This window comes from Puma concolor, chromosome B2, assembly GCF_028749965.1.
Source record: "Puma concolor isolate L17-30 chromosome B2, mPumCon1.1.hap2, whole genome shotgun sequence".
NCBI lineage: Eukaryota > Metazoa > Chordata > Mammalia > Carnivora > Felidae > Puma > Puma concolor.
Window position 1 is genome coordinate 26021732 of NC_141671.1, and position 12887 is coordinate 26034618.

At 41.8% G+C, this 12887-nt stretch overlaps 1 protein-coding gene across 4 annotated transcripts in view; it reads left to right on the forward strand.

Moving 5' to 3' along the window:
* SERPINB6 (serpin family B member 6) overlaps positions 1-12887 on the forward strand; it is an 86858-nt gene that overhangs the window by 48758 nt on the left and 25213 nt on the right. The window contains exon 1 of one of the 4 annotated variants that reach the window (XM_086706423.1): positions 4127-4278. The exons of 1 other annotated variant lie outside the window; for it this stretch is intronic. The gene's annotated coding sequence lies outside the window, so the exon portion shown is untranslated. Of the gene's footprint in view, positions 1-4126; positions 4279-4451; positions 4602-4836; positions 4998-12887 lie in introns of those variants that run through there. 2 more of the 4 variants (XM_086706422.1, XM_086706424.1) reach the window with 2 other exon arrangements.

Sequence of the window (12887 nt, forward strand, 5' to 3'; positions counted from 1 at the left end):
CCCCCTTCCCCCCCTGCTCCCCCCCCCCCCCCCCCCCCGTAACCATCAGACTGTTCCCTATAGTTAAGAGTCTGTTTCTTGGTTTGTCTCTTCTTTTTCCTTTGTTTTGTTTCTTAAATTCCACAAATGAGTGAAATCATATGGTATTTGTCTTTCTCTGACTTATTTTGCTTAGTATTATACTGTAGCTTCATCCATGTCATTGCAAATGGCAAGATTTCATTCTTTTTTTATGGTCAAATAATATTCCACTGTATATATATACCACATCTTCTTCGTCCATTCATCAATCAATGGACACTTGGGCTGCTTCCATGTCTTGGCTATTATAAATAATGCTGCTGTAAACATAGGGGTGCATATATCCCTTTGAATTAGTGTTTTTGTATTCTTTGGAAAAGTACCCAGCAGTGTAATTACCAGATCATAGGGTAGTTCTATTCCTAACTTTTTGAGGAACCTGCTCAAACATACTGTTTTCTAGAGTGGCTGCACCAATTTTCATACCCACCAACAGTGTACGAGAGTTCCTTTTTCTCCACATCCTCATCGACACCTGTTGTTTCCTGTGTTGTTGATTTTAGCCATTTTGACAGGTGTGAGGTTGTCTCGTTGTAGTTTTGATTTCAGTGTCTTATTTTAAGTCTATTTATTTGGGGGGGGGGAGGGGCAGAAAGCGAGGGACAGAGAATCCCAAGCAGGCTTGCACTCTCGGGGCTCGATCTCATGTATCGTGAGATCATGACCTGAGCTGAAATCAAGAGTCAGATGTTTAACCGACAGAGCCACCCAGGCACCCCAATTTCAATGTCTTACCTACCTGGTCTGTCTTTCAGAAGTGACTCATGAACCCAACCTGTTTGTCCAGTGAATCTCTGGGAGAGGTGGCTACAATTTCTTTGAAAGAACATCAGATATGAAGAACCATGAAGTACTGTAATATTGCTAACAGGATTGCCATGTCATTTGAATAACTTTTATGTTGTTCATAGGAAACATTGCAATGCTTACTATCTGTAACGAAAACCAAATAGATGTTAGATAGTTGCCTGAGAACTTATTTTATGGCCTTTAATGGAAGGGCAGAGGTTCTAGTTCTGGGCTAGTCTCAGAATTTTGCATTGCAGATGTGTGGTAAATATCCGTTTAATTAAATTGAGTTTGCTAAGCAATTGACCTCATCCGGGATAGTTCCATCCATTAGGGTTCTTTTTTTTTTTTTTTTTTTTCTTTTAATCACTTAAGGCTTCAGGTGTCTATTTAGACATCTGGCTCATTTTCTGTGATCTGATTTTTAAAAGGTATAGTTAAATCAATACAAATCCATCTCTACTGCTTAGATCAAGGTAGAAATGCTCTTCCAGTTTTATGGAAATTAGTTCCAGTTAGCCCACACAACACTGAGAATATACATAAAGAACAATAGAATTACATAACATAAATGTCACGGTGAAATGTTCCCAGTTAAAAGGGGAGCATCCTTTCTTCTCTTTTTGTGTTAGGGTTGAAACGTCAGCAGAATAGAATGAATTTATTCAGGGTGATGTTTTAGTCACTGTTCTGGTCACGGGTGAGTTACTGTGCTGTACGCTAATGTCAAAACCAACTTGTGTTCAGTGAGCTGAATACAGGTTGCCGAATGCTTTTTGAATGGGTTTTTGTCAATCTATTATTTCCAACACTTAAAAGGGGAATTATTTTCAAAAATAAAACACAACCAAACAAAATATTTACCTGTGACAGTCCCAGATTCCTAAGTAAAATGAGCTGTGTTAGTATCATAATCAAGATTCTTGGTCAATCTTTATTTCCAATTTACTGATTGTAAATTCAGACTGCTTTATAAACACCTAAAAGGTTCTGTTTACTTTTATTTTACCTGGAGTACCAAAGTCCCAGGCCCCCATCCAGGAAAGTCCTGGGAGATGAAAGGCCATGCCGTTGCTGAGAGTCAGAGCTATATGGTTTCAGGCAGGGTTAACAACAGAGAGCAATTAAACCGGGATTGGAATGAAAAAGACATTCTCTGGAGCCAGATCTATTTGTTGACATCATTGCCGTATCTGAACTGAGTTTTCTAAACATTAGACACCAATGAATCACTGAATACTACTGAGCAACTAGCCTTTGGCAAATGGTCTGGGATATTCTTGCCTTCCACTCTACTGCCCTCTCTTCCTCCAGCCATCAGCTGGGACTGAATTGAAACTATACAAATACTGGAAGAAAACATTGGTGAACTGTATAATCTGGAGAACGAGTTTCTAACTATGAGTCAAAAATCTAGATGCAATAAAGGAAAAATCATTAAATTTGACTACATTAAAAACAAAAAATATGCCAAAATCACCAAAGCAATGTCAGAGAACAGATGAGAAGCTGGGAGAAAATATTTGCAACTTATACTACAAAGGACTAATGCTACTATATAAAGAGCATGTAAGAACTAAGAAGAAAAAGACCAAACAATTTTAAAAAATGAACAAAAGTCATGAACGGTTCATGGCGGGGTGGGGGGGGGGACAAAACAACAAAGAGGCAATGCTTTTAAACATATGAAAAGATGTTCAACCTCACTCATAATACAGGATATGGTAATTAAAACTATAGGAGATAAAACATCTCTCCCCTATCAGATTGGTAAAAATCCAAAGATGTCCATGTATTACTGTTAGTAAGGCTGTGAAGAAGCACTCAGATATAGCTGGGGAGAGGACAAAATGATACAAGCCCTATAGAGAGAAATTTGACAATAGCTAACAAAAATATATGTGTATTTGTCCTTAGACCCAACAATCCCATTTCTAGGAATCTAGGAATCTGGATTGGTGGATATTTCTCCATCAATACAAAAGAGTATTTACACTAATATCTTGCTAGTGAAAGCATGGTCTACGGAACAGCAGCCTCAGCTACCTGGGTGCTTGTTAGAAATGCTGAGTCTCAGGACCTACTGAATCAGAATCTGCATTTGAACAATACCCCAGATCATTTACATGTGCATTCAAGCTTGAGAAGCACTGCACTAGGTTATTCGTGGCATTATTGGTAATGACCCAAATGGAAACAACCCAAATGGCCACCAGTGACACACGAAATACGATCAGCCATGAAAAGGAATAAGGATGCTGTGTAGCAAATACAGAGATTTCCAAAATTTATTGTCAAGTGAAAAAAGCAAGTTGCAGAACTATCGACAGATAACAAAGGGATAGGTAATAGAATGACACTCTTTTGATAAGTGTGCACACGCATACACACATACATGTTTGCAAAAAGGTCAGCTGGAAAGACAAGCCTGAAGCTAAACAAAACTGGGTTGATATCTCTGGGCATTACTTTATGTTTCACTACTCCAAAAATAAAATTTAAACCGTCACAACTGGGAGAGGGATGCTACAGGCATGCAGTGGGTAGAGGGGCCAGGGATGCTGTTAAACATTCTGTAGTGCCACAGCACAACAAAGAATTATCCAGCTCAGGTGTTAACAGTGTCCATGTTGAGAAACCCTGGCCTAGGGTAAGGATGGAGGAAACGCAAAAACAATTTGAGGTTTCCAAAATTAAACTCATTGTTAAAACGTGGCTAGTGTTTTCCCCTTCTCCTCTCACCTTTCCGTTCTCCATGACTGCTCCAAGGTGGCAAACATGGACTTTGTACACATTTGTATAATTTGTTAGTACCCTGGAGTTTAATTCACATGGGCCAGAAGACTACTGCATTATGAACACACAAGATGATCGCGTAGGCTTTATTTAAAATTTCTGTCCCGCACTGTGCAACTTATGCCTACGTACCAAGAACTGGCACTTTTCTGGTCACTGACAACATTAAGTCACAGTCTCTTTACCAAGTCACAGTAAAGCGCTGGTGTGTCCGCGTACTGTCGCTGACTGAAAACTCCAGAGGTTTTCGTTTGATTCACCTACCTGGTGGCCCAGTGGGCGAGGTCAACGCAACTAGACTAGAAAAGTACGCGCGGCCCATAGGCCGGCCCCAGGGTGGCGGTCAAAGTGCAGTGGAGTACTTGGCGCACACCTGGTCACCTCCCTTCACCGCCCTCCTGAGAGCCCCAGGCTGCTGACGGACAGCCGCCCCGGGATCTGGAGATGGGCGGTGCGATGGCTCGCTTCCCCTGACTCCGCCCGCCCTCCGGCTCCGCCGGTATTTGAGGCCCGGAGCTTCTCCCTTCTCTCCAGACCGCCGCGCCAACCCTCCGAGGTATCGTGTGGTGTGGGACCTGCCCCGGCCCGCGGGGACCTGTCCTCCACTCCAAGGCCAGGAAAGCGCCGGAGGCAGGGTGGGGCCGCGAGGGGCGCGTGGAGGGGCTGAGCTTGGTAGCTCAGGGATCAGGGTTTGCGGGGGACGGGGGCGTGGCCATGCGGGGCCCGGGGGCACGTAGGGGGGGCGTGGCCTCGCGGGGGTCGGGGACGCGCGTGGGTAGGGCGTGGCCTCCCGGGGTCGGGGCGCGCGTGGGTAGGGGCGTGGTCACGCGGGGCCGTGACCCTCGAAATCTTGACGGGGAGGGGGTGGGGTATGAGCGTTTGGGCTCGGGTTCCCTTGAGAAGTCCAGTGGTCTGGCGGACAGTGACACCATCTGGTGAGTAGTGTCTGGCCGCCCAGACCCGGACGCGCAGCCCCGGGTCCGCAGTGGAGGCAGCGGGAGCCGGCATGGGGGCTGCGCTGAGCGTCCAGAGCTGCTGCGCGGGGCCCCGCAGCCACAGGTGACCCCACGAGGCCTCCGGCCACAGGTGACCTCGCCTGTTCTGTCCGCGAGGCGCCGGGCGTTGGGAACCCAGGGTGGGGGGCTTGGAGGCCTGAGAGAAGGCCAGGGGTCGGTGCCAAAGGCGGCCGAATTTGGGCTCCCCAGCGCCTATTCACTGAAACTGCTCCTTGGTGATCTTCCTGCCCACCCGGTGTGGCCTGCTGGCCTGTGGTCAGGTGCTTCGCAAATTCCGCAGCACCTTCCAGGTTACTCAGGCCTGCGAACATAATCGTGAGCATCATTCCAGATATTGTTACCTCTGGGGCGCCTGGGTGGCTCAGTCAGTTAAGCCAGATATTGTTACCTCTGTTTTGTTTTGTTTTGTTTTTTATTAAACTTACTGCAGACAAAATATTACAAGATGTGGTGTCTTCAGGGCTAAGAGGACAATGAGGAAATTTTTAATCATACTTGGGGTTTGTGTGCTAGATGAAATTGGCACATGAATTACTTTCTTCCCCCTCTTCCCCACATAAAGCTCAAGTTTAGAAAAGAGAAGTATGGAAAATTAATATTCATATGCTGCCAGGAATACCTAGATGCCAGGGTGGAACTGGGTCAGTGTTGGTACTTTTGCTGCCTGGGCCTGTACAACTGTACCTGGGGACAGGAATATGACCCGAGGCTACCTGCTTCCTCCTGGGTGTGGTTTAGGACTGGTGTAGTGAGATGGGATGAAATGAGAAAAATAACCTTGGATTCAGCATTGTATTGCTGCATTGTATTTCTGGGGCTAAGAAATGTGCACTCTGGTTGACATGAATGAAACTGTTATCAGTATTACAGGGTGTGTTCCAGTATTGCATGATTACTTTTGAGTGATTGTATCCTTCGGTTTATACCATCACAGAGAAAGGGTGCAATTTTAGTCATACTTGGCCACATAAACTAAATATTTAAAATTATACAAGGCCAATTCCAATTCAAGGCATTTTATTACATTTTAGCATCTTATAGTTAGCTCCACCTGTAAGAGTAGAGTGAAATTAGAATGAATGGAGTCATCATTATTTTCTGTTCATACTAAGAGCACCCTCTATCACACCAAGTGTGTGTTGTAAGATCTGGGGAGGGGGTGGGGGAGGAACCACCCACCTTACGTTTCCAAGCTTGCTGACCTGAGATCAGGCCTAGACAGAAGAAAGGAAATAGTGTATAATCCTACCCATTTGTTGAATACCCACTGTGTGCCAGACATTACTTTATTTAATCCTCACAGTAAACCTGCAAATAGAAGGAATCATCCAGGGACACCTGGGTGGCTCAGGTGGTTAAGCTTCTGACTTCGGCTCAGGTCACCATCTCATGGTTGGTGAGTTTGAGCTCTGAATGGGAATCTGTGCTGACAGCTCAGAGCCTGGAGCCTGCTTTGGATTGTGTTTGTCTCTCTCTGCCCCGCCCCCCCCCCCCACTTGTGCTCTGTCTCTCTCAAAAATAAATAAACATGAAAAAAAACTAAAAAAATAGAAAGAACCATCCCCTGTTTACATACTAGAGAACTGTTGTTCAGAGAAGTAAAATACACATATGCTTACACACAGTATACACACAAGTACACCAGAAAACAAAGGTAGGGATGAAGCAGAAGCCCACGTCTCCATTAAGCCAATCTTTAAATGGTTGGATTTTGTAGGAAATTAAGGCATCTTTAATCCAAGAAGCACAAATAGTGACACCTTAAAAAGTTAACAATCAGTTGAATCAAATCAATTGTGAACAATAATTGCTCAAAGATACTGATAGTGCTATGGGGAAAATAATAGTGCTAGGATAGATTTGATTTGTTAGTCTTGTTTTATACACACACTCATGTGAAATAGAAAACCTTACTACCCAATTTTTATGTTTGTGATTAAGTATTGTTTTTATTTTTAAAAGGTACACTGTTATTAAAACCATAAATAACTTTGGAATATATAATGCATTTTGCACGTGTATGTGTACATCTGTGTGTTGTGTATGAAGGACACTTTTGGCTGTCTTACTGAAACCAAAATAGTAGGGACTTGGAAAGCCAGTGATAGGTGTTGAGTTTCCAATGTGATCTGTGAGATATGCATCCTTATTACTGGCGTGTTCATTGAATGGATAAGAGAAATCTTGCACTTCCTTAAAAAAAAAAAAAAAAGAAATCCCACACCATAAAAATCTCACTAGATTGTTTATAATTTTCTTTGATATTTGAAATATTGTAGTGAGTGGTAAACTATTTAAATTTGAGTTTATTTTTGTTTCTCTTCTAGAACTAAGATCACTTTGATCTTTTATGATTATTAAGAATTTGTATGTTATTACAAAGTGATAATGAAAGTTGTTCTATGATTATGTACTAGTGGCCTGTAATTAGTGGGCTATTTTCAAATTCACGTTTTATGGGGCGCCTGGGTGGCTCAGTCGGTTAAGCGGCCCACTTCAGCTCAGGTCAGGTCATGATCTCACGGTCCGTGAGTTCGAGCCCCGCGTCGGGCTCTGTGCTGACAGCTCAGAGCCTGGAGCCTGTTTCAGATTCTGTGTCTCCCTCTCTCTGACCCTCCCTTGTTCATGCTCTGTCTCTCTCTGTCTCAAAAATAAATAAAACGTTAAAAAAAATTAAAAAAAAAACAAATTCACATTTTAGGACAAGATGGATTTTAATAAATAGCATTCAATGCTTGGGCATTTATTTCACAAGTAAAAGAGGAATTGGGTAATAGCCAAAGAAATGGCTTTTAAACATTATTGTTTAACTGTGCTCACAAAAGTAGTTGGTAAATTTGTGATCATATGTGTTCAGTTCCTTTCTCTCATAAAACTCTACTAAAAATGACATCAAGGAGCCCTTGAAAGCATTAAAAACAAAGGACAAAGAAAAGGAGAGGGGACAAACAGTGGCCACGTGATGTCAGAATTTGGGAGGAAAGTGATGGAGGAGGAGTTCCATGACAGTGGTCAAGGTTGGAGGCTCCAGTACCTGCAAAGGCAGAAATGAAGTGCAGGGCTGCAAAATGGGGCCCTGTTAGAAAGCGTGTTGCCAGATCCATTAGACCCCCTGGTATCCCTGAACCTGGCAACTAGGCAGCCACCTGCCAGAAGATCGGGTTTCAGCCATTTGGGATCTGATGCTCAAACTCAGGGACCCCAAGCACTGGGTTGAATTGAGGAGATTACTGATCTGATAGAAATTCCCCAGCCCTACCCTGCTTGCTTCCAGAACACCACCAGCAGCCAGATCAGAAGGTTTCTCCCATTTGCTGTACAACAACAAAAAAATGCAGCGATCAGGTGATCACACTGCATGAAAGCCTCCAGCTGACTTCCTCTCCATGTAAACAGAATTTGCAACATTGTTTTGTGTTTTCCTCTTAACTGTGACTGCTCCCCAAGGATTGTCCCCCATTTGTGGGAAGCCTGTGTATGAAATAGACTTAGATAAAGCAAACACCAACCACAATAACAGCAACAACAAAAGCCTCAGAGAGAGATGGTGAGTGTAGGGAGCAGAAGACATCTCAATAAAACTGTAATGTTGTTCTCCAAGGAATTGGAATGGAGGGCTGTAAAGAAGGAACAGCAGAGAATAAGAAGAAATCCTTGGAGGTTAAAAATATAATGGCTCAAATTAGAAAAAAATCAGTAGAAAACTTGGAAGATAAAGTCATGGACATCCTTCTGGAAATGGAACAAAAATGGCACTGTGATGGAAAATGCAAGAGAAGAAGAGAAGAAAGAGCAGAGCTTTCCACCTCTGTAGCAAGCAGCCTTGCCCATCTCACAGCACCCTACAAATACTGTTTTCAGTGTGTGCCGTGATGAAGGCGCTTAGTATCTGGTAGATCAGTCCACGAGTTCTAGTGTCTGACTAATAGAGGATACAGAAAAAGAGAACAGAGTCAGTCTGAGGGAGCTAACTCCTGACTTAATTTTTTTCCCAGAGAGGAAGGAAAATTTGAATTGCTAGATTGGAAGGGTCCCCCAAGTGCACAGCAAAATAAGTAAATGGGGCCCCTCTTAAGGACACACTGTGACATCTCAGAACATCAGGGATAAGGATAAGAATTTGTGAGCTTTTTAAGAATGAGGATGTGGGGAAGGGGGAATGGAGCTGGGGTCAGAATGTCATCAGACTTCCCAACAGCAGAGCTGAAGGCTGGAAAGCAATAAAGCAATGTGTCAGAAATTTGGATGTAAAATAATGTGTAGTGCATTCCAGACCCTGAGAAACTGTCAGTCATATGGAATGGTAAAGACTTCTGGGCATGCAAGATCCTAAAATGTATGCATTCTGTTTTAGAAAACTATTGGACAATTTCCTTCATCAAAATGAGGTAAACAATGAAGCAGGAAGACATTGGGGTCTGACACAAAGGGTATTTTTAGCAAAGAGATACCTCAGAGAAGATAGCAGTGTGGCAGGCTGAAGAGCAGTCCAAAATGTGGCTGATAAACAGTTGAATCAACACGTAGGTATAGTGAAAGAGAAAAGTGATGCACTTGCAGCCCAGATGAACACCTCTAAGTGCAATTATGTTTTATTTTATTTTATTTTTATTTTATTTTTAATTTTTTGTATTTAAAAAAATTTTTTTAATGTTTATGTTTTGAGAGAGAGAGAGAGAGAGAGAGACACAGAGTGTGAGCGGGGGAGGGGCAGAGAGCCAGAGGGAGACACAGAATCTGAAGCAGGCTCCAGGCTCTGAGCTGTCAGCACAGAACCTGATGCGGGGCTCGAACTCACGGACCGTGAGATCATGACCTGAGCCAAAGTCAGATGCTTAACTGACTGAGCCACCCAGGTGCCCCTAAGTGCAATTATGTTTTAGAAAAATTAGGTGTATAAAAACTTTATGTGGCAGTCTCATTTACAGCATAGCATCTTAAGGACTTGCAAGGAAACCTCTATCCAGCTTTGTCCATGGGTGTGGCCCAAACAATAACACCAAAACTCACACTTCTTGAAGATTCAGATTTTGTATTTACAATTCTCCATTAAAAGAAACCAGGAGAAGGGCTGATACCTCATGTCTTTGGACTGGAAATAAAATAGATAGGTAAGTAGATAGATAGATAGATAGATAGATAGATAGATAGATAGATAAGAACCAGGGTTGTTGCCCTAGAGCAGGGATGTTTGAGATCAACATGTCAAGATAAAATAATCAATTTCAAGAGACCCCCCCCCCCACTAGCACAGTTAATGACAGTTTGAACGCCAACAAGAAAACCAAGATCAGCTAATTTAAATGCATTGTCAAAATACCTGAGTCCATTAATAAGTTCAGATGAGGCAGACAAAATGAGTTTTAAAAAGGCACAGAAGAATTTGAATAATGTTTTTCAGGAAATGCTGTGTGATGATCCATATGTGATTGTTATGTAAAAAGTTCTGTTATTCCAGGTTCCTAGGCTAACATTAGCACAGTAGTTCTACAACCATAAAGGCCTAAAAATTCAACTAAAGTACTTATAGACAGAGTCTACAATGCAGGTAGAGGAAAACGCATAGCACTTCATTTTAAAGAAAGACATTGGGTTACCAGGAACTGAAATTTGGTGTTTGGATGAAGCCTTGTAAAATCCCAGCAAAGGGAGAAGTGAAGCTCAAAACTCCCCCACTTACTGGAATGTGCTGGTTACTCACTAGAGTGAGTGCTGGGTTCCAAGGAGCAGCTGGGATGGCATGGTGACCAAGAATCAGGCTCCCTGTGTTTGTGTGTGTGGGGGAGATGGTCCCGAAGCATTAATATCACCTTAGGAAATATATAAGAAGATATAACAAAGTTAAAATATGCTAAACCTGTGGTGTTAATACTTGAGCACAGGGGTAGAAATGAGTTTGTAACTAATGTTTTGTGTCTTAAAAAAAATTTTTTTTTTCGTTTATTTTTGAGAGAGAGACAGAGCATGAGCTGGGGAGGGGCAGAGAGCAGGGAGGCATAGAATCTGAAGCAGGCTCCAGGCTCTGAGCTGTTAGCACAGAGCCGGATGCCGGGCTCGAACTCACAAGCATGACCTGAGCAGAAGTCTGATGCTTAACCAACTGAGCCACCCAGGTGCCCATTTTGTGTATTTTTATTTTTATTTATTTTTTTAATTTTATTTTTTATTTTTTAAAATTTACATCCAAATTAGTTAGCATATGGTGCAACAATGATTTCAGGAGTAGATTCCTTAGTGCCCCTTACCCATTTAGCCCATCCCTCCTCCCACAACCCCTCCAGCAACCCTCAGTTTGTTCTCCATATTTATGAGTCTCTTCTGTTTTGTCCCCCTCCCTGTTTTTGTATTATTTTTGTTTCCCTTCCCTTATGTTCATCTGTTTTGTCTCTTAAAGTCCTCATATGAGTGAAGTAATATGATTTTTGTCTTTTCTCTGACTAATTTCACTTAGCATAATATCCTCCAGTTCCATCCCCATAGTTGCAAATGGCAAGACTTCATTCTTTTTGATTGCCGAGTAATACTCCATTGTATATATATATACCACATCTTCTTTATCCATTCATCCATCGAGGGACATTTGGGCTCTTTCCATACTTTGGCTATTGTTTATAGTGCTGCTATAAACATGGGGGTGCACATGTCCCTTCGAAACAGCACACCTATATCCTGTGGATAAATGCCTAGTAGTGCAATTGCTGGGTGGTAGGGTAGTTCTGTTTTTAGTTTTTTGAGGAACCTCCATACTGTTTTCCAGAGTGACTGTACCAGCTTGCATTCCCATGTTTTGTATATTTTTAAACGTGTTTGAAAGTCTTAGATTATCCTAGCTTATTGGATATGTAAGTCTTGATTTATAAGGTTTATAGAAGTCTAAATGTTTACTAAGGTTTAAACATTTTTAAGTTTGCTTTAAATATTTATTTTTTTCATTTTTTTAATGTTTATTCTTGTGAGAGAGAGAGAGGGAGAGAGAGTTAGTCTGACAGGGGGCTGGAACTCATGAGCCATGAGATCATGACCTTAGCAGAAGTTAGATGCTTAACCCCACCCAGGGACCATTAAGTTTGCTTTGAAAGATGTCAAAAGCATTAAAAAATCTGATATATTAAAATAAATAACCGATGCTTAAATATTTAAGCACAATAATTTCTTTGCAGTGTAAGCCGTATACTGCCAAACAATTGACAATTAATGAAAGTATTTTAGTAGGGAATGTTGTTCCCTGTCTATGAAAATTCCTTTTGGGCAGGAAGGCCCCTGTGCTCACCAGCAGGGCGATAGACTGGGAGAGGAGAAGGGGACCAGTAGATGACTCTGTGTATCTGAGCATATGAAACAGTTAGTGGAAAGGTCTAGTGACATGTAGAACATTTGGGGGAAGTTGCCATAGCTACATAGAAAACTAAAGAAATGTAGGGGGAAAGGCAATATTAACCTAAGGAAAAGCAGTGTTAAGTGATAGGAATTGTGCCCCTAGGATACTACTTGGTTTAGCACTGATCACTACTAACTCTAATAAAGCAAGCCATGGGTGGGGAAGGACAAGGGCAGCAGTGTAAGAGAACCTGTAGTTATTTGTGATATCTCTTTGAGCACTGTCTGACATTTAAACTAAGTGTGTGAATATTAATTTCAGAAAAATAAAAATGAACCAAATCCTGGCCCCTAAAAATAATAGAGGCATGTTGTAGAAAATGTGAAAATGCAGAAAAATATAAAAAACATAAAATGACCTGTAGCTGAGAAACATTGGGTGCACAATATTTCCTTCCATTCTGTCTTTAAAGTATGCTTACATGTACTTTTCTTCCTAGTTAACATGGAGAACATTTAAAAGTTGTATTTATAGTGTTATATCCTCTTTTTCAGCTTAATTTTGTATAGCCTGGAACATTAGTATGATTTTTAAAAAATTAATACCTCCTTTACTATCCATCATGAATGTGACAGAATTTGTGGTTCTCTGTTGTTGGGCATTTAAAACTTTTCTATAGTATATGAAGTAGTTAGTAGTTGCTTTTGTCCGTAATATTTTTTTATATTAAATTTATTGTCAAATTGGTTTCCATACAACACCCAGTGCTCATTCCAACAGGTGCCCTCCTCAATGCCCATCACCCACTTTCCCCTCTTCCCCACCCCCCATCAATCCTCAGTTTGTTCTCAGTATTTAAGAGTCTCTTATGGTTTGCCTCCCTCCCT